Here is a 25,162-nt window from a genome sequence, read left to right on the forward strand (position 1 = left end):
TAATCGCATCCTGACAGCTAATCTGTGAGGACGGCCCACCCACCGCCTGTGCCCCAGCCACCTGCAGAAGTTCATGAGCTACCTGGAATGATTTTCATGGCACTCTTGTGAAAACTCTTATTCTTTTTTAAAAATTATTTATTTCTTGTGACTGATATTTTAAAAGATAAAATAAAAGGTATGCCTTGTATTACTGCAATTTGTCAAAATTACTTTCCTTCCTAAAAACTCCTGCACAGGTTTAGTGGAAGCACGAGTAACTGTTTGGAAATTTCCATCCATAGACATCAGCTTTGATAGTTGATGCAAAATAATTTTTAAGTTAAAACATACATAGAGGCTATTTAATACCTGAATGAATTTTCTTCAATGATTCAAAACTTCCTTGAAGCTGACTCTAAGGTCTATAAATAGTGACCTATTATAAATGCCCTCTCCAGTCAAGGAGGAGAATGAATGCTTTCCACTGCACTGGAGAGAGACTTGCCTTTAAAGTGTCTTCAGGCAGGTGCTGAGGGTGTGGGGGAAAGGATGACGATGGATACAGAAGAGCCTTTCTTCAGGGCTTCCGCCGGGAAGATGGAGAAGTTCTGGAGACGTGGGGTGATGGTCGCACAGAGTCCTGAGTGTACTCGATGCCACGGAACTTAAAAGTGGCTACATTGGTAAACTGTATGTTTCTGTATTTTATCATATTTTTTTTTTAAAGAAAAGAAAACATATTTCTTCTCAGAGTTCAACACACTGAGGCCTGGAAGTTTTTCATTTGACTTCTAGGTTTGGAAACCAAGACTTGTCTGCTCTGAACCTGGCAGACATTCTCCTGTCTAATTACTCTCAGCTGGACACGATGCTGGCGGCTGTTATTCCACACGTAACGTTTTCATTTGCGCGGCGTTAAATGTGGGAAGAACAGCCAAAGCCATCCTGCAATGCTGCCCCCGTGCGGCCCTGCCCGTGCCTCATTTCCTATTCCCAATCAAACCTGAGCAGGCTGTCATGCATCCCCAACCAAAACCACAAGAGACAGGAGGTCAAATGACAGAAGGTGTGGCTGTCGCACCCAGACCACAGGACTGTCACCTGACCACCCACCGGGTGGCTGTCTGCACCTTCCTAGTGAGGCAGGACGCACCTGCGTGAACCACAAGTCATCCTGCACGGCTCCACAAACAGCCCTCTGAGGACCACTCCCCTCCAGGTCACAGGTGCCCACCAGGCCGCCTGCCTCTCTCCTGACGTGAACAGCCGGGGCCAGCTGTGCCTATTGTCTTACTTTCTGTAAATGGAATTGGGCCGTAGGTGCTATCTGCACCTGGAGGTTCATCCATATTGGCCTGTGTCCTTGTCGCAGATCACTCGTTTTCACCACTCAGCACTATTCCATTGTGCGAATGTTTCACAGGGTATTTATCCATTCTGCTGGTGGGGGACCGTTGGCAATTTCTAGCTGGCGTTACTACATACGATGCTGATTTGAACATTCTGTCTGTCTTTGGAGAATATATGCACGCGGTGCTGTTTGTAATACTGGTAGGTAATAGTTAAACCTCCTCCTCCCTTGATTTTTATGAAAGCTCAGGGTAGATTTTATTTGGATTAGTTTCTTTAGTGCCCTAGACAGCTGTGACCTGATTTTATCTTTCTTGGTTTCTTACATTATAAAAAAAAAAAGAGAGAGAGAGAAAAGTTTGCATTGAAATAGCATTTTTACCAGGGTATTTCTGGAAGCTAAATTTTATATCTAAATATAAATGTTTGAAGCATGGGAGCCCATTTCTAATTGAATAAATGATAACAAACCATTTTCACAGCATCTTAATCATGCCACTGTTCTCAAATGTTTGATGAGGTCATCCAGAGATGCTGTCCCCCAGTGGTGAATTAATTCAGAGGGTCAGTCCATGTGCTCCACTAGCATTAGAGGATGGCCAGAGCCACACCAGGGGCTGCTAGAAGCCCCATCTGAGTGGGTCTGGATGATTGCCTAGCTACATGGCTGGCTTCCAGGGAGGGAGGGTTAGGGCCAGCCAGAGTAAACGTGACCACACTCCACATCCCTCTTTCAGAAGCATCCTCTGCCATGGCAATGAGAGTTTATGTGTCTGAGATTCTTAGTCTTCCTCCTCAGGGCAGAGCTGTGCTGCCAGTGTTTCCAAAGATCAGAGAAGCTGCTTTTGCTCCCCTGCCTAGTTCTCTGCTTGAGCAGTTCTGCAGCTTATTGCTGGGTACAAGGAGACTTTCTGGGCAGTCTTTAAACTTCCAGAAATGCAGATTCTAAGGAGAAGGACTGCAAAGTTCTTCAAAGTGGCAAAGGGGCACCTCAAGAGTAAGGGTATCCCAGTCATCCTCTACCCGGGTCAGCCCTGGCTCCTCAGCATGGCCACCAGCCCAACATGGGAATCTGGGGCACTCTCCACCCCACCCCCTGCCCCAGGTGGCACCCACAACCCCTACTCAGCCTATGCCGGCCTGATCTCTGGCCAGAGTGGACCAGCCTCCATTACCCTCATTGTTACAGGACTCTGCCCAGGACACGTTTGAATGAGGTTAAGATGTTACTCATTGCCCAAGACAGCCATAGATGTGCCAGCCTCACCCACTGATCAACCTTCCCTAGTAGTGTCCTCCACTTACAAAGCCTTCTGTCTGTTGTTTCAGTGGGGTTTAACAACCCACACTGCAATAGTCTGAATACATTAGTTCTTGCCTTTATAACTTTGTCAGGTGCAATTTTTGCCTTGATGGTGTCATAAGCTGTAACTCCTAAAGGAGATGCCAAACACCCTTTCTTTTCTGTTACTTCTTCAAAATATCACCCCTGTGAGTCTGGAAAGTTTCAGAATTTTGTACTAAATCTCATTAAATATAAGCCTTCAGCATCTGTCAAACCCATCTGCTCCTACACAGCTTCAGCCTCTCTCTTTGTCATTGTCACAAATTACATCTTTATACACCGTGTGCCCATTAGCATAGGTTTATAATTATTGTTTTATAAATGTGTCCTTTAAATCATACAGGAAACAAAGAGGAGCTACAATCCAGAATAACGTTGGCTTTTGCATTTATCTATGTAAGGACCTTTACCAGACTTCATTTCTTCCTATAGATTTCAGTGACTGTGTAGTGACTCAAGCATCTAACAACCAGCAGCCTTTCATTGACACCTGAAGTACTCCTTGTAGTATTTCTTATAAGGCAGGTCCACTAGCAACAAATTCCCTCTGGTTTTGTTTTTCTGGGATAGTATTAATTTCTCCTTCACTTTTGAGGTACACTTTTGCTAGATATATCATTCTTAATTGATAGGTTATTTTTCCTCTCAATGCTTTAAATAATATCACCCACTGCCATCTGGCCTCCATGTTTTTTTCTGTTGATCTTATTGAGGATCCCTTGTATTTGACTGGTGAATTCTCTCATGTGACATTCAAGATTCTCTTTGTCTTTTGCTTTTGACAGAATTATAAAATATCCAGTTGTGGATCTTTTTATCATTCTTGGAATTTGTTGAGCTTCTTGGATGTATAAATTCATGTCTTATCAAATTTGGAAATTTTGAGCATTATTTCTTCCAATATTCTTTCTTCACAATTCTTTCTCTCCTCCTGATACTCCCATTACATGTATGTAGTGAATTTTCATTTCAGTTATTGGGCTTTTCAGCTTCAGAATTTCTGACTTTTTTACCACTTGTCTTTATCGATAGGTTCTATCTACTGAGACATGAGTCTCCTTATTTCCTTTACTGTTTGTCCCTGATTTTCTTAGTTCTTTCAGCATATTTAAGACAATTGATTTAAAGTTTATTTCTAGTAAGTTCAATGTCTGTGCTTCCTCACAACAATTTCTTTTAATGTTTTCTCTAAATAGAGCATGTTTTCTTGTTTCCTTGTATGTTTCATACTTTTTGTTGAAAACTGGACTTTTTAAATATTATAATGTGGTAACTCAGGAAATAAGTTTCTCCCCATTCCTCAGGGTCTGTTTTTGTTGCCTGTTTTGGGTTATGATTGTTTGATGACTTTTCTAAACTGTTTTTCTAAAGTGATATGGTTTTGCCCTGTGTCACTACCCAAATCTCATCTCAAATTATAATCCCCACATGTTGAGGGAGGGACCTGGTGGGAGGTGATTAGATCATGGGGGCAGATTTCCTCTGTGTTGTTCTCACGATAGTGAGTGGTTCTCATGAGATCTGTTGGTTTGAAAGTGTTCTCCCCTCACTCTCTGTCTCTCTCCTGCCACCATTAAGATCTGCCTTGCTTCTCCTTCACCTTCTGCCATGATTGTAAGTTTCCTGAGGCCTCCCCAGCCATGTGGAACTGTGAGTCAATTTAACCTCTTTCATATACATGACACAGTTTCAGGTAGTTCTTTATAGCAGTGGGAACATGGACTAATACATAAAGACAGTATTCTCTGCCATTTGTGGTCTTTGATGTCTCTGCTCATTTAGCTTGCAGTCAACTAGTGTTTTAGACAGAGATTCTTTGAATGCCTAAAGCCAGAAAACAAAAATGCAAAAACAAGAAACCTCTCACAATGTTTGAAGAATGGCTGTTTACTGGGCACTCCTTCAGTGCTGAGCCCAGCCATTTACAATTCTGTGTTAGCCTTCACTACCTGCTCACACCAGCCTTAAAGGTCAGCCAGAAGTAGATGTTCAGGGTCTTCTTGAGTCTTTGCTGAGCTTGTGTTCTTCCCCGGGCATGTTTGTGGCTTTCTAAATACCCTGGAATACATAGGTGCTTTTCAATACCCTAATCTGCCAAAGAATCTCTCTTTTAGGCTTTTCATCCCAGGATTTTGGTATGCCTTTTGTTTGCCTAAACTGTAGTATTTTCCCAGTCAGTAGAAGGTGACTTATTTGTCTTTCAACGTTCCTGGGGAATGCTCTCAGCATAACCACTCTTCTGCTTTTAGAGGGTTCCAAGTTAAGTGAAACAAAGACAAGCACACTGCATCATTCTTGCAGGTAACACTCAAACAGATCAAAACAAACAAAGATAATTCTTTGAGAAAAGTTATTCTCTAGGGCTTCCATCTTCAAGAGCAATGACCAGCTGGGGCGGGAGGTAAAACAAGGGCAAATAAAAACGCCAGAAATCTCTCCACTGCTTTTATATTGCCTCAAAAATACAAACAAACAAACTTGGCTGGTGTAAATCTTGGACCATTTTCAAGAATTCAGATAAAGTAGATCCTCACAGATTTTCTCATTATGTCAGTGTTTCTGTGAAGGGTCTGGCTGGCCTGAGTGCCACCCACTCTGCCATTGTTGCCAACAGGACTGCAGAAGGGATGCCTAATGCTACCTGCTGCGTTGTGTTAGGCAGAATGGCTGCTTAAAGATGTCCACACCCAATACCCAGAGCCTGTGAATATGTTACCTGGCAAAAAAATATGTTACCTGGATTCGCTCTTGTGACTAAGATTACAGGCCTTTATATGAAGGAAATTTTTCTGGATTGCCCTGGATGGGCCTAATCTGATCATATGAAGCCTCTGGAAACTGGGAATGACCCTCAACTCACAGCTAACAAGAAAAGAGGTATCTCAGTCCTCCAACTTCAGGCAACTAAATTCTACCAAGGAAAAAACATAATCAAAACAATACATCTTTCTTTTGAGCCTCCAGAAAGGAATGCATCCCTGCCAACACACTGATTTTAGCTTGATGTGACCAGTATTGGACTTCTGACCGCAGAACTGAGAGATAATGAATTTGTGTTGTTTTAAGCCATTTAGTTTGTGGTCATTTTTCAGGGCAGCAATAGAAAATTCATATAAGCTACGGGTCCCTGAAAGTGGAATGCATCTGTAACAAACACCTAAATATACAGAAGTGGATTTAAAATATAACATTGGTCAGAGGTGAGAAGAATTTTAAGGAGCATGATAGAAAAAGCCTCAGTTGTCTTAAACAGACTCTTCCTGAATGTTAAATACTTCCAGTGAGGGCTAAGAAGAAAGGGAGGAGCACTATAGAGAAAAACTAAATCACTTTAGAGAATACCGAAATCTGCATGAATAGATGGTTGATAGAAATACGGACATTGAAGGTGCTGGTGATAAGAGCTCAGAAGGAAGCAAAGAACATGTATTGGAAATTGGAGGAGAGGCAACACTTTTTATACAGTGGAAAAAAGTCTAGCTGAATTATGTCACAGTTTTGTGACAAGTAGAACTTGTAAACAATAAAATTAGATATTTAGGAGAGAGATTTCCAGGCAAAATGCTGAAGATATGGTCTAGTTTCTTCTAGTTGCTTATAGGAAAAGACAAGATGAAATAGATAAATTGAAGGAAGAACTATTAAACAAAAAGGAAGTAGAACTTGGTGGTGTGGGAAATTCTCAGTATATCTGGACAGTGAAACACATTTAATTAAAAGATTTACTGGCCGGGCGCGGTGGCTCACACCTATAATCCCAGCACTTTGGGAGGCCGAGGCAGGTGGATCACGAGGTCAAGATATCGAGACCATCTTGGTTAACATGGTGAAACTCCGTCTCTACTAAAAATACAAAAAAATTAGCTGGGCATGGTGGTGCATGCCTGTAGTCCCAGCTACTCAGGAGGCTGAGGCAGGAGAATTGCCTGAACCCAGGAGGCGGAGGTTGTGGTGAGCCGAGATCGCGCCATTGCACTCCAGCCTGGGTAATGAGCGAAACTCCATCTCAAAAAAAAAAAAAAAAAAAAAAAAAAAAAAAAAAAAAGATTTACTATCAGGAAAGCACACTCTAGAGAAATCGCTTAAGGTAAACACCTTAGAAAGATCAAAAAGTCAGTTTTCAGTTACACAAAGGATCTTTGAAAGCATTAAGGGTATGACTCATAGATCCCCTAAATCAGGCTACAGGACATCTAGGAAATTTAACAAAAATGTCCCTCAGCCATCTTGACAAAAGCCAAAAATTGAGATGATATTATCTAGAAAAGATTTGTGGACAAGCCTCTTGTCTAATAGAGTGAATCACCATGATATACACAGGAGACACACAAGGTTCCTGAAAATTTTATATCAGCAGAAACAGTGCCAGCTTGGACTGAAAGGGTTGGGGAGAATACAGAAGAGGAAAGCTGTTGAACTTGAAAGAAAAACTTGAACTCTTCAGATTCCATAGACAGGAAACTGGATGATAAAATTACTCAGCTGAGCACATAAGTTACTTTTCATGAAGAAATATTAACTCAAAAGAGGAGACCCCCGAGTGTAGAGGGTGGCGCCACAAGCTCAGAAGGTAGAGCTTGAGGAACACAGGGTTGTTTCCAAGCCTTGACACCTAACAGAGCTTTCCTTGGCTGGATTTGGAACCAATGACTTCTTTATTTCTTCCATTTTCTCCTCTTTGAATGAGAATGTCTATAACCCTTATCCTACTGTATCTGGGGAGCAGGTAACTTATTTCTGTGGTTTAACAGGTTCACAGATGAAAAGAAAGTTTGTCCTAAGGTGGATCACAACAGCTCCTTACCCATACTTCATTGAGACAGTTTAGATCATGATACCTGACACTCTCGAGCTGAAGATATTCAGACAATATTTTTAGATTTTGAGTTGATTTTATAATTGGATAAGACTTACGTGAACCGTGGAACTGGATGGATGTATTTTTTCAATTGGGATAGCTGTGAATATTTGGAGGCTAGAAGACAGACTGCAGTAGGTAAAATAATAGTCCTTCAGAGGAGTCCATGACTTCCTCCCTGGGCCTGGTGAATATGTTACCTTATGTGGCAAAAAGGTTTTTCAGATGTGATTAAAGATTTGAGGAGGAGATAGGATCCTGGATTGTTTGTTGGGCCCAATTAATCACATGTGTCCTTAGAGTCTTTCTCAGCAGTAACATGTTCTCAAAGTAGCATGTCATGGGAAAAGGAGGCAGCCTGATGGTGCTGGCTGTAAAGATGGAGTAGGGGCCATGATCCAGGGAAAGTGGGGACCCTTTAAAGCTGGGAATGGCCCCAGCTCTCAGTCAACATGCAAACTTGGATCTAAACCCTACAACCATAGGAACCTGAATTTTGCTAGCAACCTGAATGAGCAAGGAAATGGATTCTTCCCTAGAACTCCTAGATTTTAGCCTGGAGCAGCTCTAATCTACATAACTACACACTACATAAATCATCTTACCCCTCCTTTTTTTAATGAGATGCAGAGCCTGTGTAGCTGAGTCATTTTATCAGCCTGTTTCCTGCCAGTAGAATGTTGGGGGTCCATCAAGCCTTCTTGCATTTTTGCTCTTTCCATCCCTTTCAGAGCAAGCTGACACTGTTCCTGCCCATATGAAATTCTCAGGAACCTCGTGGATCACACATGCACATCATGGGGATTCACTCATTAAACAAGAGGCTGGCCCACAGATCTCTCCAGGTGGGCAAGCCTCTTGGCTTGGTAATCTCCAGGGATTACCATCTCCTCTTTTCCTTTGCCGAGATGGCTGGGGAACAGTGCCCTTAAGCTCCCTAAGGGCATTGTTAGAAAGAGAAAGAGGCTCTCTGGTTAGAGGACACCTGTGAGTCCCTTTCTTTATCTCATCAAAGAGCCTCTCATGTGACTGAATACTCTGAACTTTTCATCTTCCTAAGATGTTTCCAGAAAGTTTAGAGCCATACCGTCAGTCTTTTCTTGAACATGCTTTTCTGACAATAAATCTCTCAATTTTAGTGTCGTTTACAACCTGGAGAGACTGAGAGTTTTCCAAACCAGTTCTGTCAATGTAACTTCTCTCTCTCCCACTCTGCAAGAAGAAACCAGGCTGCACTTTCAACACTGTGGTTGGAAATCACTTACAGCTTCTGCTTTCCTCGCCTGCAAGACCTGCAAAGTTTTCTGCCCTTGAGTCCTTTCCCTCCATATCCAGCACCACCTTCCCTAACTGCTTCTGCATCCTCACCAGCAGTATCTTTAATGTCCATTATTTCTATCAACGATCTGTTCACGGCAATTTAAATATTCTCCAAGCTGGACCTAGGTTTCTCTATTGTTCCCCTCACTTTCTTCTGCTTCCTCCCTGGCAATGATATTATCATCTATTTTTTTGACTAATAGTCTGCTCAAGGCAATTGAGACTTTTTGTCATCTCAAAATTCTTCCAGTCTCTGCCTACTTCCAATTTCAAAGCCACTTTCACAGTTTTAGATGTTTATTACAGCAACATCTCACTTCCTGTTTCCAAAAGTATGTATTAGCCTTCTATTGCTACAATAATGAATTGCCACAATTCATTACACTACACAAATCAAGGTGTTGGGAGGCTGTATTTCTCTCTGGAGGCTCCAAGGAGGATGCCTTTCCTTGCTGTTTGAATTGCTGCGGAACTCAACAATCGGGCCCTTACACACAGCTCCCTACCTCTCAGAGCCTTCAGAGCCTTCTCATGCTGCCATCTTTCCCTGCCTACAGCGAGAAAAAATCCCCTGGGTTCTCTGCCTTTAAGGACTCATGTGATTGGTATTAAATTGTGGACCTCTTTGTCGGGGCATTATTCTGCCTACCTTGAGGTACATATGTAAAATTTCACTGAGCTATAAAGTAGAGTGTGGCCATTTAGTGTTTTATAATTTAAACTTCTATTAAGGGACATTTTAAAGAATAGATGGAATTGGGGTTCTACTCTAGTGTACTTACAACATTTCTGGCACCACAAATGTGGGTTGTTTCTTTTTCCAACACCAACAAATTATTTAAACCTCTAACGCCAACTAGGTGTCCAACAATTCGATCAATTCTGACACTACCTGGAGTTAGTGCAGACCTCACAGGTTAGGGCTCAGTCTCTGAAGACCACCCCCACTTCAGACACCGGTCACAAGTCCTGGTTCCCCTATACTTCTAATCAATCTGCTAAAAACTAGGGGCTCACACAGCTCCTCCTCAGGTTTGATGATTTGCTAGACTGACTCACAGAACTCAGGAAAACACTTTATATGTCATTGCCTCTTAATTATAGAGGATATAAGTCAAGAACAGCCAAATGGAAGGGATGCATATGGCAAGGTCCTGAGGGGAGGAGGGGTGTGCAGATCTTCCCTGGCCTCTGCAGGTTGGAGGGGACCCAAAGTTTAAGACACTGAGAAAAGAGGGTGCACAGAGTTTCCCCGGCCTCTGCAGGTGTGTCAGTGTGCATGCCAAGTGGAAGGTCTCCAAACCCCACTGTTTAAGGGTTTTATGAAGGTATTGGGCATAATTGATTAAATCACTCCAGCCCCTTCCTGTGTGGAAGGTTTTGGGGCAGGGCTGAAAGCTCCAACCCTCTAATTACGCCTTGGTGTTGCTGGTCACCAGCCTCCCTCCTAGAGCTAGCTAGGGCCCAGTCACCATTCACCTCATTAGCATGCAAAAACACTGTTCTCTCTCTCCAGATTACAAGAATTTTAGGAGCTATATGCCAGGAGCTTGGGACAAAGACCAAATATGTATATATTTTAATCATATCACAGAAGCTTTGAGAACTGAACTGACGGACCACAGCAAAAACAATCCCAGCCTAAATGCACCAGAATACGGACACACAGAACGAACAGCAGAGTGAGTTTTAGAATGCTTTTCAGCCATGCGTGGATCAACTAATTCTAAAGCCCGTGTTTTCTCAGCATTTTCTCTAAGTGAGTTAATAAATTCCTTCATTTCTGAATCCATGAGTTAAGTTTTCTATTACTTGCAGCCAAAGTCACCCTAAATGTAACCACTTATTAAGCAGAATGGCATTTTCAGTTCCTATGACTTAACCCCGTGTCACAGGCTGTTTCTATGCTGGCTGCGAGGTAGCTTCAAACACCTCGCATGTGCACATTCACTCTCATATGATTTCACACTTGATTATAACAGTCTCTTAACATTCAAAAAGCAATGATGGCTTTGCATGCAAAGTCTTCAAAAATTGACTCATAAAACTCATATGCTTTGTCATAAAATCATAATGGATCTCTGAATTTACAGTACCTATTCTCAGTAGTGAGAAAATTAGTTGTATAAAAATATTATTAAGCAAGAACAGCCATTTTTAGCTGTGAAATATATATATACATATATAAAACTTTTAAATCACATGTCTCTTTTGGAGAAGGAAATGATCGTGGTATTTTGTTTTGTGGCAGGTGTAGAGATTTCTCATATGTGGGATTTGGCCTCAGCCTGGATTTAAAAGGAGAAAAAGAATTCAAAGGAAATGAATACATTGTAATGTTAATGTTAAGTTATTTATAGACAGAAATGCTCAACTGCATCTTTCTTTTGATTTAATGAGGCGTGAAGAGTTACAAAAACATTATACTCTCATTCTTCAGTCTCTTGTACCTGCTCCCTCAGTGACCCTGGGGGTGTACTTAAATCACCTCAGCTGAGTGGACTTCAGTCAGTTCTGAGAATGAGGCAGGGTTTAGGTGTCAGGTGCCATGTGTTCACAGGAGAGAAAAAAGGAATCTCCTTTAAATAGAAGCAGAGAATTCTGAGGACATATTTAAATACGGTGCATATGTTAGCACTGTTTAACATACCAGCATCCCCCGTGTGGGTTCTTATATTCATTCATATATTTAAGGCATTAATAAGCAAAAATGTAAAATCCATTCCAGTAATGCCAAGAAGTGTAATCACTTTTCGCTCCGCTTTCAGGCAAGACCCCTGGAGGATCATATCCACAGCTCAGGGCCTGACAGGATATCTTGACAGCTGCCCTTGAAGTAGAGTGAGTAGGTCTGCTAATGAGACACAGGCTTGCTGGCAAGAGATGGTTTTATTTCCAGTGCCAATCAGTCACACACATTATTCACTTTTCATTTCAAAGTGTAAGTGCTTCCTCCAAAACTTATACTTGAAAACAATGAAGAGGAACCTCGATTTGAGAACGATGAATTCCATCGTGCATGAAAGTTGTGAAAACAGTCGGGGCTGAGGATCTCCCCTGCTCAAAGTGGAGGAAGAAGGGACTGAAACACACTGATGCTGTGTGGGTGGTTTCTGTCGTCAGCACCTGTCGTGTGCCAGGCCGAGAGGGCACGGAGACATGGAAGAGAGCCCCTCTCTTGAGAAGGCATCAGTCAAGGTGGATTGTGGGGTCCAGCCTACCACAGCAGGCACGGTCCTCACAGAGCCATGATGGAAGAGCCAGGTAGGTAACCAGGATGGTGGGGGCTCCCCACCGAAGACTTCACAGTGGAAAACTAAGGAGAGAGACTAGAATCCTCTGCATTCAAGGTAATGGCAGCAGTGCAGAGGGCGGGGGAGGGCCTGTGTGGGGGTCCGAGCCCCTCAGTCTGTCCTCGCTGCCGTGCTGCTGTGCAGGCCAGGTTCTCCCCAGTGACGTTGCTTCCCAGTGGACATCTCCAAGGCGCCCTGCGATGGGATAGCACTTGGCTTAGCGAGCACAGGTCTTCTGGGGCCCCTCCTGCACACACCATGTAAACAGGTATTTCTCCCCTCTCAGAGGTTTTAGTAAACTAAAAGCTCATTCATAGCTTTTGGAGACAATAACTTACAAAAATAGGATATAAGGAAATAGTCATTTATCGCGTTGGTTTTGCCCAACAGGAAGAACTCAGTTTGGTTGCCATTTATATTCTCAAATTGACCATCTACATCCTTCTTCATGTGTCCATTACAGAAAAATTGGGGCAAAGGATAATTACAACTTTGTAACAAAAAACAAAAACAAGAAGGAAAAAGCACTCTCAGAGGCAGAACCCTTGTGACCCCCAAATCCATTAGCACTCATCTCTCATGAAAGACTGGTCACGAATGCCTGCATTCTTTTGAACTGATCCAATTTGGTTGAAATATCATCAAAATACTGCAATTTTGTTTGGTTCATCTAGACTTTCAAAAGACATGATATACTAAAATTCACGTTTGAATTTTTTAAAGTTCCTATCTTCTTTTAGATAGAATTTTTTTTCCTTTGAAAATGTTAGTAAGGTCCCATCCTTCCTGTAATGGAAACCAGCAGACTCCCCACATTTCACCGCCCCTGGGGTCTCCAGGCTTGTCTGCCTCTGCCCCAGCTCTGCCACTCCCGTGTCCCCAGCCCACCCGCACTGGTACGTCCTGAGCATCAGGCTGTCAGACTGTCAGCCACCACTCCCCAGCAGGCTCTTCCCTCAGCCAAACAGGCTCATGTCCTCAGGTCCTCAAGTTGCCCCACCCTTCCTAACAAAGCTATTCTTCATCTCAGTTGGCTGTCCCCATTCAAATGACTCCAGGCCCTCCCAGCACTTCCCAGAGTGACAGGGTTGGTGTGTGACTGTGTGTGCACCTGAAAACAAAAGCAGGGGTCTTTGTGCTGCTCATTGATGTGTCCTGAGCATCTGCAGCTGCCTGACAGGTAACAGATGTTCACTAAACATTTACTGATAATTTATTTTTTATTTATTAATAATGAAAAAAGTCATAAAATTGAATATCTCCATTTTAAATCATCACATTATATGCCCATTTAACTTCACTTAAAGTATTAACTTATTATTAAAACATCATTTAAAACATTACATATTAAAGTGTATTATTAAAATTATATGAGAAGTCAAATGTAGTGGCTCACACCTGTAATCCCAGCACTTTGGAAGACCAAGGTGGGAGGATCGTGAGGCCAGGAGTATGAGACCAGCCTGGCCAACATGGTGAAACCCTATCTCTACTAAAAATATAAAAATTAGCTGGGCATGGTGGCACACATCTGTAATCCCAGCTGCTTGGGAGGCTGATGCAGGAAAATTACCTGAGCCTGGCAAGCAGAAGTCACAGTGAGCCCATACACACACACACACACACACACACATATACACACATATATACATACATATATACATATATATATATAACATGAGAGAAGTGGAGCAAAATGGCAGAATAGGACTCTCCCATGATTGTCCTTCCTATAGAAACATCAGTTTGAACAACTATCTGTGCACAAAAATACCTTCACAAAATAAAAAACAAAAAAGAAAAAGAAAACTAGAAAGAAATACCTTCACTGTAACACAGTAATAAGAAAGAATGCACTGAAGAGGGTAGGAGGGACAGTTTTACATTACCCACATTATGCCTTTCCCAATGTCAATCAGCACAGCATGGAGTGAGATACTGTCTTCTTGGGGAGAATGAGAGGAAAGTGAGTGCAGGACTTTGCCTTAGGCCCCAACACTGGGCCTGTCACAGTTAAAACTCAGCACTGGGCAGACCCCCATGGACACAGACTCCAGGTTAGTAGCTGCAAATTAAGCTTCCAGACCTGCCCAGGTGCCAGGCTTCAGGGCTGCAAGGCAGGCTCAACCTCCAGCTCACCCTAGCATTACGCTGGTTATAGCAGGCCTGGGTTTTGGGCATGCCCCAGCACCATGACAGACGTAGCAGTCTTAAACTTCCAGTGTCTCCTGGTACCACACTGGCAACAGTGGCATCAAAAGTCAGGTGCACCCCCCACACCACATTGGCCCTAGCTGCCCCAGGCTTCAGAACCATGCCAGACAACCAGCTCAAAATCTCTAAACAGGCTGACTGTTGAAGGGCTTTCCCAGACAAAGGCAGTCTGCAAAGACTAAAATATGCTCCTATTTTTTTAAATGCACAAACATCAACACATGAGCACAAGGAAGAGCAATCAGGAAAACAAGACATCATCAAAGGGACAAAATAAAGTGCCAATAACTGACCCTAAAGAAATGAAGACATATGAACTACCTAACAAATAATTAAAATTAACTATTAAGGAAGCTTTGTGAACTTCAAGAAAGTACAGAGAAAAAAAATCAGTGAAACGAAAAAATAATAAGTGGCCAGAATGAGAACTTTAACAGACAGATTGAAATAATTTTAAAAATCAAGCAGAAATCCTGAAGGTGAAAAATACAATGGATGACACAAAAAATGCAATAGAGAGCATCGACACTGGAATTGACCAAATTCACTCTGAATTTGGGCATGATATAGAAATATCTAGTCCTGACCAGTGCAATAATTTAAGAAATGGGATAATAGATTGGAAAAAAATTTTAAATGCTATTATTTATGATGACATACTTCTATGGAAAATACAAGCGTTAATTCAGATATATTGTGGGAATTATTAATTAAATTTTGCAAAGTTTCTAGACAGAGGGCCAACACATACAAAAACATCAATTACCTCTGTTTATGTCAGCAATAATTAGAAAATAAACTTTTTAAAGGATACCATTTACAGTAGCCTCAAAGAACATCAAATTATTAGGAATAAATCTAGTGAAAAATATGCATGGCCTCTCCACGAAAATCCTACAAATCATTCTTCAGAGAACTTAAAGAAAGCCTAAATAAATGCCATGAGTATGATTCTTCTCAAATTTATGTGTAGATTCAATACAATTCCAATCAAAATTATAGCACTGTTTGTAGAAATTAATAAGAAACATTCAAAATTTATTATATTTATTTATGAAAATGAAAAAGGCAAACAGTATACAGTCTTGAGAATGAAGGACAAAGTTGGAAGGCTTACGCATCAGCATATCTGGACACATCATAAAGATGAAATTAAAACAGGGAGTGTTGGTTTGAGGATAGCAAAATATGTCAATGTAACAGAATCGTGTTCTAGACTAGAAAGAGAAGAGAGAAACAATCTTTTAAATAAAGGTCAACTAAATATCCATACCAAACAAAATGCTATCTTGACTCCTACTCGCACCATACATAAAAATAACAATACTAGCTGGATTGTGGAGCTAAACATAAAAGGCAAACCATAGACTTTGTAGAATATCTAATGGGAAATTACCATGTTTTGTGAGTTAAGCAAATATTCCTTACTTAGAACATCAAAAGCACTAATCATAAGGAGAAAGATTCATAAATTGGACTGCCCTAAAATTAGCAACTTGTGTTGTGTTCAAATATGCCATTAAAAGTAACAAGGCAGTCATCGATCCAGAGTAGTGAAAGAACTCCCACAAATTAGCCAAAGGACAGACAACATCATAGGAGAAGGGACAAAAGGTGTGGACAGACAGTTTATAAAAGAGGCTGTGCTCAACATCATCAGTCATCAGAAAAATGCACATTGAAACTGTAGTGAAGTGCTATCACACACCCACCAGAATGTCTAATAACAAAATGCTGGCGACACCACATACCACTGAGGACAGGGAGCACGTGGAATCTAATATTCTGCTGGTGGGAATACAGTAACATCATCTCTTTAGAAAACTATGTACTAATCTTAAACCTATGCTCACTCTAGGGCAAAGAAATTTCATTCCTAGATATGTGGCAACCAGAAATACACCAAAATTAAAACAAAGCAAAAACTATGCACAAGAATCTTCCTAGCATAATCATTAGTAAGAGCTAAAAACAAAAAACAGCCCAAATGCCAACCAACCACAGATGGTAAATAAACTGCAGCACAGTCACACAATGGAATGCCTGCAGGAGGAAAACGAGCAAACTCTGCTACCTGCCAACACCACTGATGAGTGTCGCAAATGTCGTGTGGGGCAAAACAAAGCCACACACAGCGAAATCACACGGTGTGCTTCCACTTATAAGAAGCTCAACGCCAGACACAACTAATCCACAGAGCTAAAAGTCAGTATTTCCAGAAGGCATAGAGGGAATGGGGCTTCTAGGTGGTGGGATTTATGTGAAAATTCACTAGGGGAATATTTATAATTCCTATATGTATATTATATATCTATACAAATGTTTACTTAAAAATATGAAGTCATCAGGGTTAAGCATCTAACTTAATATTGAGAGTCTAGAAGAAGAGTCCAGCAGCCCCTCGCCTGATGCCTCTGCTCTACAGGTGGGACACTGAGGCACGGAAAGCAAACAGTGTGTCTGCGTTTGACTCAGTGGCAGAACCAGGGCAGAGCAAGGTTGCCAGCGTCTTCTAGCTCATGGGGTCCCTTTCATCTTTTCCTGTCAACATGAACTACTTGAGTTTTCTTTAGTTCCGGATGCCTTCATCATAAAAAATGAGAAGTAGGAAATCCTAGAAATAGATAGAAAATGATTTCTTAAAGACACTTGCCAGCCTGCACCATCCTTTTGGGAGAAGGCTAAAAGAGGGCTACCTCGTGATTTGGTCACTCCACCCCTAGGCAGGGTCCTGCGATGCATGGTTGCCCTATCTTTATAAGGGACAGCAGTGCCTGAGTTTTATTTCCAGATTTAAGTTGTTCCTTGGAGAAGTGGTGATGATATGACTGCCTGCTGATCATTACACTTGCCAGTGATAATATTAATGATTTCTAAGCACGTGAATTCTTGTCCCTCCACCCAGATCTAGCTCAGGCATAAATCCCGTATCTTCCTCAGCTCCCTCCACGCACCCATGAAGAGTTCTTTGACTTCAAGACTACAGAAGCCACCTTCTCCCAAAGAGTTGGCAATTGTGTCAGAGATGACTGTCAGCGGAGGATGTGACTTGGGAGTGCAGAGATACAGGTGAAATTTGCATTTCAGGTCGTTTCCATCAGCATGCTACTGTTTAAGGTACATGTTTAACTATACAGTGCTTATTTTTTGTGACTGAGTAATAAGAAAATGAATTGGACGTCGTCTCCACCTTCCTGTCTTGAGAAACTGTACTGTTGATGGCCTTGCTTTGTGCATCTGCCTCCATCAAAGTGACTTACAGCACAGTGTGCTGTGCCCGTATGTTACCTTCAGAAATGTTTAGAATAAAAGGCCAATAACAGTGGCATTTCTGACCTCTGTGTCTAGCCCTGTGCATGGGTGTGACTCCCTGTTTCCAGCAGGGCCAGCTTGAGTGTTCTTGGTTGCGGAGGGACGGAAAGGATCAGAAGGTCCCCTGCATTTTTCACTGGAAGCCAGCCCCTGTGCCCATCTTCCCAATGCGGACACATCCCAGCAGGCACAGGCCACAGCCTGACCATCACCCCTGGGAGGAAGGCGGGGGAAGGGCATCAAAGCCATCCTGGGCCCACCTGTGCAGCTGGTCATCTCCCCACTAGGGGAGAAGAAGGAGAGGTGAAGGGTGACCCAACCTAATTCATCAATTCAGTCAACAAAAATATATGCAGTGTAAGTATGTACGGGCATTTTGCCAAGTGCTGGAAACCCAGGGCTGAGCTGTACATGGTCCTTGCTTTCTAAGGACCTCACGGGGAGGAAAGCAAGTGAGCAAGTGCTTATTAAATATTAATCCTGTTGACTGGAAGCAGCAGATGAATTCAGATCCTGCCTGAAGAAGCAGTGACCTCTGCTCCCCATGTGCCAGCAGAGCTGGGCACAGGCAGAGGCTGGGTCATCTGAGCCCAGGGTGCACCCCGCTCTGTCTCTGTCCCTGCACAGTCAGCAGATCTGAGAAGCTCCCATGCTTGTCCCACGGGTCTGCAGCTCCTGAAATGAGTCCTATCTGTCCCGCCTGAAGCCCAGAGGAGCAGACCTGCAGGACGCCTTGGCGCTCCCTTGCTGAGTTTGATAACAATAAGTAGCAGTGGAGGAAGCCGAAGGCTCAGTGGCATTTCCAGAGCTGTGGGTACCAGCAGGGCGGGTGGGCAGCGAGGCTTCCCAGCACGGCCTTGTGTACAGCGCAGCTCTTATCTCAGGCCTGTCTGCAGCTGAGGCCTCTAACCCTCACCAAGACAAGATGTCTCTGTCTTAGATCATGGAAAATATACTTAGGACTTCACCAGCTGGACCCTTCCAAATGAAGATGTCTGAGAAACACATCCCTTACACACACAGAAGATTCCGATTGTCAAATTAAATCCAAACTCAGACTTAGGCAAGGAGAGACTTTATCCAAAAGGAACACTGCCATTGGGGGAGAGACTGTTGCATGGGGGGCTTTGACCATCAGACCTGAAAGTGTCTCAAAGGCCAGAAAGAAAGGGATTCTCTTTTATAGGGAGGGGCAGGCACAGCTGTAAAGAACAGGGTTTGGTAAGAAGAGTGGGCTGGTGTCGTGACCTCACGGTTGAGCACAAAACGTTCTCAGTGGGCATGGAAAGGATGGGTCTGCATCTGGCAGGGGGCAGAGTCCCAAGTACAGTTGGCCAAGTCAAGTTAGTGAATCTTTGTCCAGATTGGTGAGTAAGGACAAAGTCCAGTTAACTGTTTATGAGAGTCTGTGCCTGGCCTTCACTCAGATAAACAAGGGGCATTCCAGAATTTTATCTAAGTCACATGGGGAAGGGTGGATCTTGGCAGTAAGCCATTTCCCGGGGAACAAAAAGACAAGGGAGAGGACAGCGGGCTTCTCAACCCTGACGTTTCCAGGAGCACAGAGCTCAGGGAAAGTGTGACAATGCCACTATGTGTGGAGATTCACTCAGGTGATTGGAAAAACATCACAAAAAACATTAAAGATATATTAGGGGAAGTTACAGATTAGTCTCAAGCCTTTTGGAAGGCCAAAAGGTGGTACTGGGGCAGGCCAAAGGCGGCCAGCCAGTGCATTAAGTCAGGGAGAGAGAGATGGTCAAAGGCCTGACCCCACACCATTTGTCCCCACTCTGCTTACTCATGTTAATCTTGTGCTGGGTGGTCAAAGGGGAATTACCTGTTACTAGCATTTACTCTGGGCCCTGGAACCTTAAGCTTTTATCAGTTGTAAAGCCATTCTCTTAACCATGTGAATTATTCACAAGTGTGTTAGCTTAGAACCTGTTATGAATAAAAGTGTAGAGAGACAGAGGGTCTGGGTCGATTGGCTGTATTTCCCCCCCGCTTAAAGCAGCCAATGGCCATCCCTAACCTGCTTGAATCACTGTAGTGGTGTGAGAGCATTCATTCATCCGTCGTTGAGTCAGGGTCTGCAGGACAGACCTCTGGGGCGATGGGACCCACGTCTCAACTAAGAATTGTTTCAAATCGCTTTTATTCGAATGTGTCATACAGATGGTTTTAGATAGCCTACTGCTTATTGTCACGTGACTAACATTAATCGTCCTGCAAAACAATTCAGCACTACAACAGCAGCAACTTAACCAAGCTGCTTCTCCAAGGACTGGACATTTAGACAAGGATTTAAACATCCTCCTCTTGACATTTTCTTTTGCTGAAAACGACGGTTTTTGGAAATACACGTTGCAGACTCATCTGAATGGTGGAAGCTATGCCTTTGCTTGGAGGCAGGTGATGTGTTCATTTCACTAACACATGCTCCGTGTCCTCTAGGAAAAGAGCAAAGAGCACCGTGCCAGGTCCAGGGCAAGGCAGGAGGAGGGAACACATGCCCTGCCTTCTGGCTGACCCTTGATGGTGGAAGGGCGCTGACAGCGCTAATGGGGCCTCTCTGGCTGCAGACTGCAAGTTAAACATCATTCTCCACTGCTCTAAAGCATGAGGTTGATGCACTCACTGCAAAGCAGCTACGGAGCCTTGAAGCAGACGACACGCTTGGGAAGCAGTCTTCAACACTTTGTCAAAGGTCAGATCAGCCCAGACCAACTGTGCATAGGTCAAGGGAAGGGCCACGTGGGAAGGAGACAAGAGCCAATCACCTCCCACCCAAGAGTCCCATCCCAGGCAGAAGACTGAGAGGCAGAAGCAGTGCGATGGCAGAGCTGAGGCTGGTAAGATTTGTAGGCGATAAAAGACGCAGCACCGGGCCACGTTCCCTTAAAGCTCTCTGCACGCTGTCTGCAGAAGCAAGCTGAGCAAACCACCAGGAGAGGATGAGCCAAAGAGCAAAACGGGGGAACAGCTTGAACCTAACCAGCTGTAGTCTGGTTTTCTCACTAAAAGAATCCCTCGGGCATCTAACACTCTCTTTATATGTATAATAGAATCCGAAATGATGCATCAGTCTGCACACAGTTTGTTGAAGGGCTCGCCATCCATAAGCCCTCTGAGGAGTCTGGAAGCAGCGCATGTGGCCGTGCCTCGGGGAGTGAAGGAAACGGGAGAAAAGGATGGAATATGGAATGCTTAATGAAAGCCCCTGGAGGCCAAAAGTCGTCTTCTGTTTCTTCTGTACACACCTCAGGAGGCCGTGTATTCGATTAGGCACTTAATTAGGAAGCTTGCTTTTAATTCATCTGCGGCGTAAACTGCCATCTGAATGGACATTCTGCAAGGCTCCGGCGGCTGCCTCTGCCGTCCTGCTTCCTCTCTGCACAGCACACCTTGCCTCTTGGCACCCACGTGCTCAGGAAGGGAGCACCCTGACACCCTGGCTCACAGTGGCACTTTATCAAATGGCATCTGCAGGGAACCTGGCTGCCCAGCCACCCAGTTCAGCCACCAGTTACCGGCAAGAGGAAATCAGGATGGCATGTCCCGGTGAGCACAGCCACAAGTCTGCAAGGGCTGCCTGGCCCATGGCTGCAGAGAGAGCAAGAGGACAGTGACATTCCACCACACTCCTGAGAAAGCGGTGAGGACAGGCTTCGCTCCCGTCGCTTTCAGGCACCCGGGAGGGACATCAGCTACAGTGCAACGAAACAGCATAGGTATCAGGGGTCCCATGTCAGACTTAGCGAGCACCAGGCACAGAGCCTCCCGCGAGCCTTCTGGTGGAATTTTGCTTCTGCTCTCCTCTGTCTGCCCAGGAAACTTATTCCAGAGTGATAGCAACACATCAGGGACACCCTAACACACCTCTGTCTGTGTCATACATGATCTGCCCATGTATCAGGCCTGGAAACACGGTGGGGCCCCGGGAGGTCATGAATCCGTGAATTCAGCAACAGGACGCCTGCTGTCCTTAGACCAGGAGCCCATCATCCTACGTCAAGTGGGTTTCAATCAAATATCCTTCTCTTCAGGGACATATTATGTCAGGATCGCCCGCAGCAAATGCATCCATCCGCTCGTGCAGCCAGGGAAGCTGGCAGCCCTTAGTTCTCGGCAGCCTCCTTCATGAGGACCCCTTCCCCAAGCCAGCCAGCTTTCCTCCTGCAGTTAGGTCCTAAGCACCTGCCTTTCACCTTCACACCTGGCCACCATGTCTCTGCTTCTGACTGTTTACCAGCTGCTCCCTGGCCACAAATGCTTCCCTGTAACCCACATCCCCCCAGGAAACCTCTCACTGCTTTCCTACACTGCAGAGTCCACAAGGTAGTGAGAGAAAGACTGAAGGTGAGTCCGGGCAGTGCCGACAGCTGGCCCAGCCGCTCTTGGAGCAACACCTGCACCTTTAGCATCCTCAGCCCAAAGACGGGCAGGCAACAGGAGCAAAGACAAGTAACAACAATGACTAATATCTGGGGTGTCAGCCCCTCTGCACCCTCAGCCTAGGTCTCTGAGGCCTGGTGGGGCCAGGGAGGGAGGTGGCGGTCTTTTAAACGTTGATAAGTTCATTAAGATCAGGTGGAAAAAGAGCTGATGAATTTAAAGCAAGCAAAGCAGGATGGTGGGAACTTGACACTGACAATGAGGGCAGGCAGGGATGGAGAAAGCAAGAGGCTGGGCTGGATGGGGAACAGTGGGCGTGAGATGGGGGGAAAGCCAGGGGTCTGGTCAGCAGGGGTGGCAATGGGCGAGAGGCAGAGAAAAAGGATTTGCTCTTCACAAGTTGCGCTGTGGTTTTCACGTTGTCCCTTTGGGTTTCTCTGTTAAAATGCCAGTAAAGATTTACATTCCACATTCAATTATTCTCAGCTGCTGGACGAATTTCATTTGAATGTTGCTCTGTTGAGACAGGATTACTCGGGCCCCATGTATATGCAGCCAACAAAGCCAAACACAGACCCTCTGACCTCCTACTGTTGGACTTACGACTGATTAGATAAATTAAAACTGTTCCTAGCCGTTGATTAGGTAATGTCAACAAAAAATAAAATTCCACCCTTCCCCACACAACTGACTGATGGACCCCTCTCTTGGCCAAGGGCATTCCAAGGAAACCTGGAAAACTAGTTCAGGTCATGAGGTAAGTTGAGTCAGGCATGTCTCATGACACCCTCCTCCCTTTGGGATTCAGGCACAACTGACCAGAAAGTCTAACAGAGCAGACTCTTTGCAGCAGTAACAGACCAAATTCCAACCTGACTATACTACCACATGAGAGTCAGCAGGCCCTAGAAGAACCTGAAGTGTTTTACCCCAAAATGTACTCCTTTTGTTACAGGAAAGGAGTCCCAATCCAGAAGACAGCCCAGCTGGGCTCTCTCTTCCTTCAAGCTGAACATGAGTCCCACCTACAATACCAGGTGAGCCTAGAAGAATTAACTGGGGAGATCAACCTGAATCCCCACTCGCAATAAGTGTTCCTCTTCCCCATCAAGCCTGATGAATCCCTCCCTAGCCCAGAGACACTGAGGCCAGAAGGCACCTATGGGGAATATCCTGCTCCCAAACCACCTGGGCTTGGAAATGCTCACGGTCGGCTCCACAGTGAGGAGAGAACCTCAGAACAAATGAGCAAGTCAGAAGATCCCCTCCTCCTAGAGACACTAGGTGGCCTGACCTGGAGTATTTTCTCCAAATCTTCAAGCAGCATCAGCAGGGAGCAGTGCAAGCATCAACACCAGTGAGAAAGCAAGCAGACCAAAACTGCATGGTATCAGCTCCCAACACGAGACAGTCACTGGAGCTGCAGCTCAAAGTACACCAGGACCTTTGTACCAAGCCTAAAAAGGGTAACTGCTAGCTAAAATACAGCTTTCACATATAATCCATAATCTCCTTAGCCAATTTTTCCAGTATATTATTATAGATCATCTGTCATGCAATGAACCAGAAAATTAGAACTTGGATAAAAAACACACACACCATCAACTGATGTCAGTCGTCCAAATTATATGACAAGCATTCTAAAGCCTGTGTCACCAACATGATTCAATAGGCAATGAATAAGCAATAAATAAACTAAATGAAAACTGAAAAATACAATAATGATAAAATAAAAATAAAATACTTGCTGAATGGGTTCAACAGTAGCGTGGAGATGACAGAGTACAGAATTAGTGAATTTGAGATCAGATCAATAAAATTCACCCAATATGAACACAGAGAAAATGCTGAAAAAAAATGAACAGAGCCTTAAAGACTATAATCCAACATTTATATCACTGGAGTTCTAGAAGAAGAGAAAGAGAATGGGGCTGAAGGAATATATGAATAATTATTAACTGAAAACTTCCCAATTTCGGTAAAAGAAATCTAAAGTTCAGAAAGGTAAAAAAACCTCAAAAACAATACATTCAAAGAAATTCATACTAAGCCACAACATAATCAAATCCCTGAAGTTAAATAAAAAGAAATTCCTGGAAGCAGCAAGAGAGAAATGACAACTTATCTATAGGGGAAAATCAGTTTGAATGACAGCACATTTCTCATCAGAAACCACATGGGCACAAGGAGTAACAGAGCACTTTTCAAGGTCTGAAAGGAAAGAACCGTCAACTAAGAATGCTATATCTAGCAAGACTCCTTCAAGAATGAAGGTGAAATGAAACTCTTCTAGAATGAAGAAAAACGGAAAGAAGTTATTGCAAGTAGATCTAGTTTAGTAAATGAGTGAGTTCCTCCTCATGTGTTCTAGCCACCAGAATAAGGCAAAAAATATATATTAAAGGCATAAAGACTGGGGAGGGAGAAATGAAGCTGGCCCTATTAATAGATGACATAATGATCTACATTAAAAATACCAAGGAATTTTTTAAAATTCTATAACTAACAAGTGAACTCAGCAAGGTCATGGTTAACAGGATCTACACACACAAATCAATCACATTTCTACACATTAACTATGCACATGTAGAAACTGAAATTTAAAACACAGAACCTTTCATTTCAAAACATATTAACTATTGAATTATAAATCTAACAAAACTGTCCAGGTTATGTATGCTGAAAATTGTGAGATGTTGATGAAAGAAAACAAAAGACACCTAAATAAATGGAGAGACATATCATGTCCAAGGGATGGAAAATTCGACATAGGAAAATTATCAGTTCTTCCGAAGTTAACTTGTAGGTTTAATGTGATTTCTATCACATCAGATCAAGTTTGTTGTAAAATGGGCATAAGCAAGCTTGTCCTAAAATTTATTTGCAAGCATAGGCATTAGCAAAGACAATCTTGACCAAGAGTCAAGTGGGAAGAATCACTCTACCTCCCTCTAACCCACAAGCCCATCCCTCTTTTCTCCACTTAAAGCCATCTAGTGACTGCACCTTGATTAGTTGGCTCACAAACTGATGTGTATTTATCTCGAGATTCATCCCTCAAAACCCATCAGATGCTGGCAAGCCTTGTGG

At 43.5% G+C, this 25,162-nt stretch overlaps 1 long non-coding RNA gene across 1 annotated transcript in view; it reads right to left on the bottom strand.

Moving 5' to 3' along the window:
• Window positions 1-23,795, bottom strand: part of LOC135271085 (uncharacterized) — a 135,137-nt gene extending 111,342 nt beyond the window's left edge. The window contains exon 1 of the long non-coding RNA XR_010339212.1: window positions 23,367-23,795. This is a non-coding gene — a long non-coding RNA (uncharacterized LOC135271085). The remainder of the gene's footprint in view (window positions 1-23,366) is intronic.
• Between the last annotated feature and the right edge of the window lie 1,367 nt (window positions 23,796-25,162).

The sequence above is a fragment of the Aotus nancymaae genome, unplaced genomic scaffold, assembly GCF_030222135.1.
Source record: "Aotus nancymaae isolate 86718 unplaced genomic scaffold, 86718_ANA_hifiasm-v0.15.2.pri h1tg000075l, whole genome shotgun sequence".
Classification (NCBI taxonomy): Eukaryota; Metazoa; Chordata; class Mammalia; order Primates; family Aotidae; genus Aotus; species Aotus nancymaae.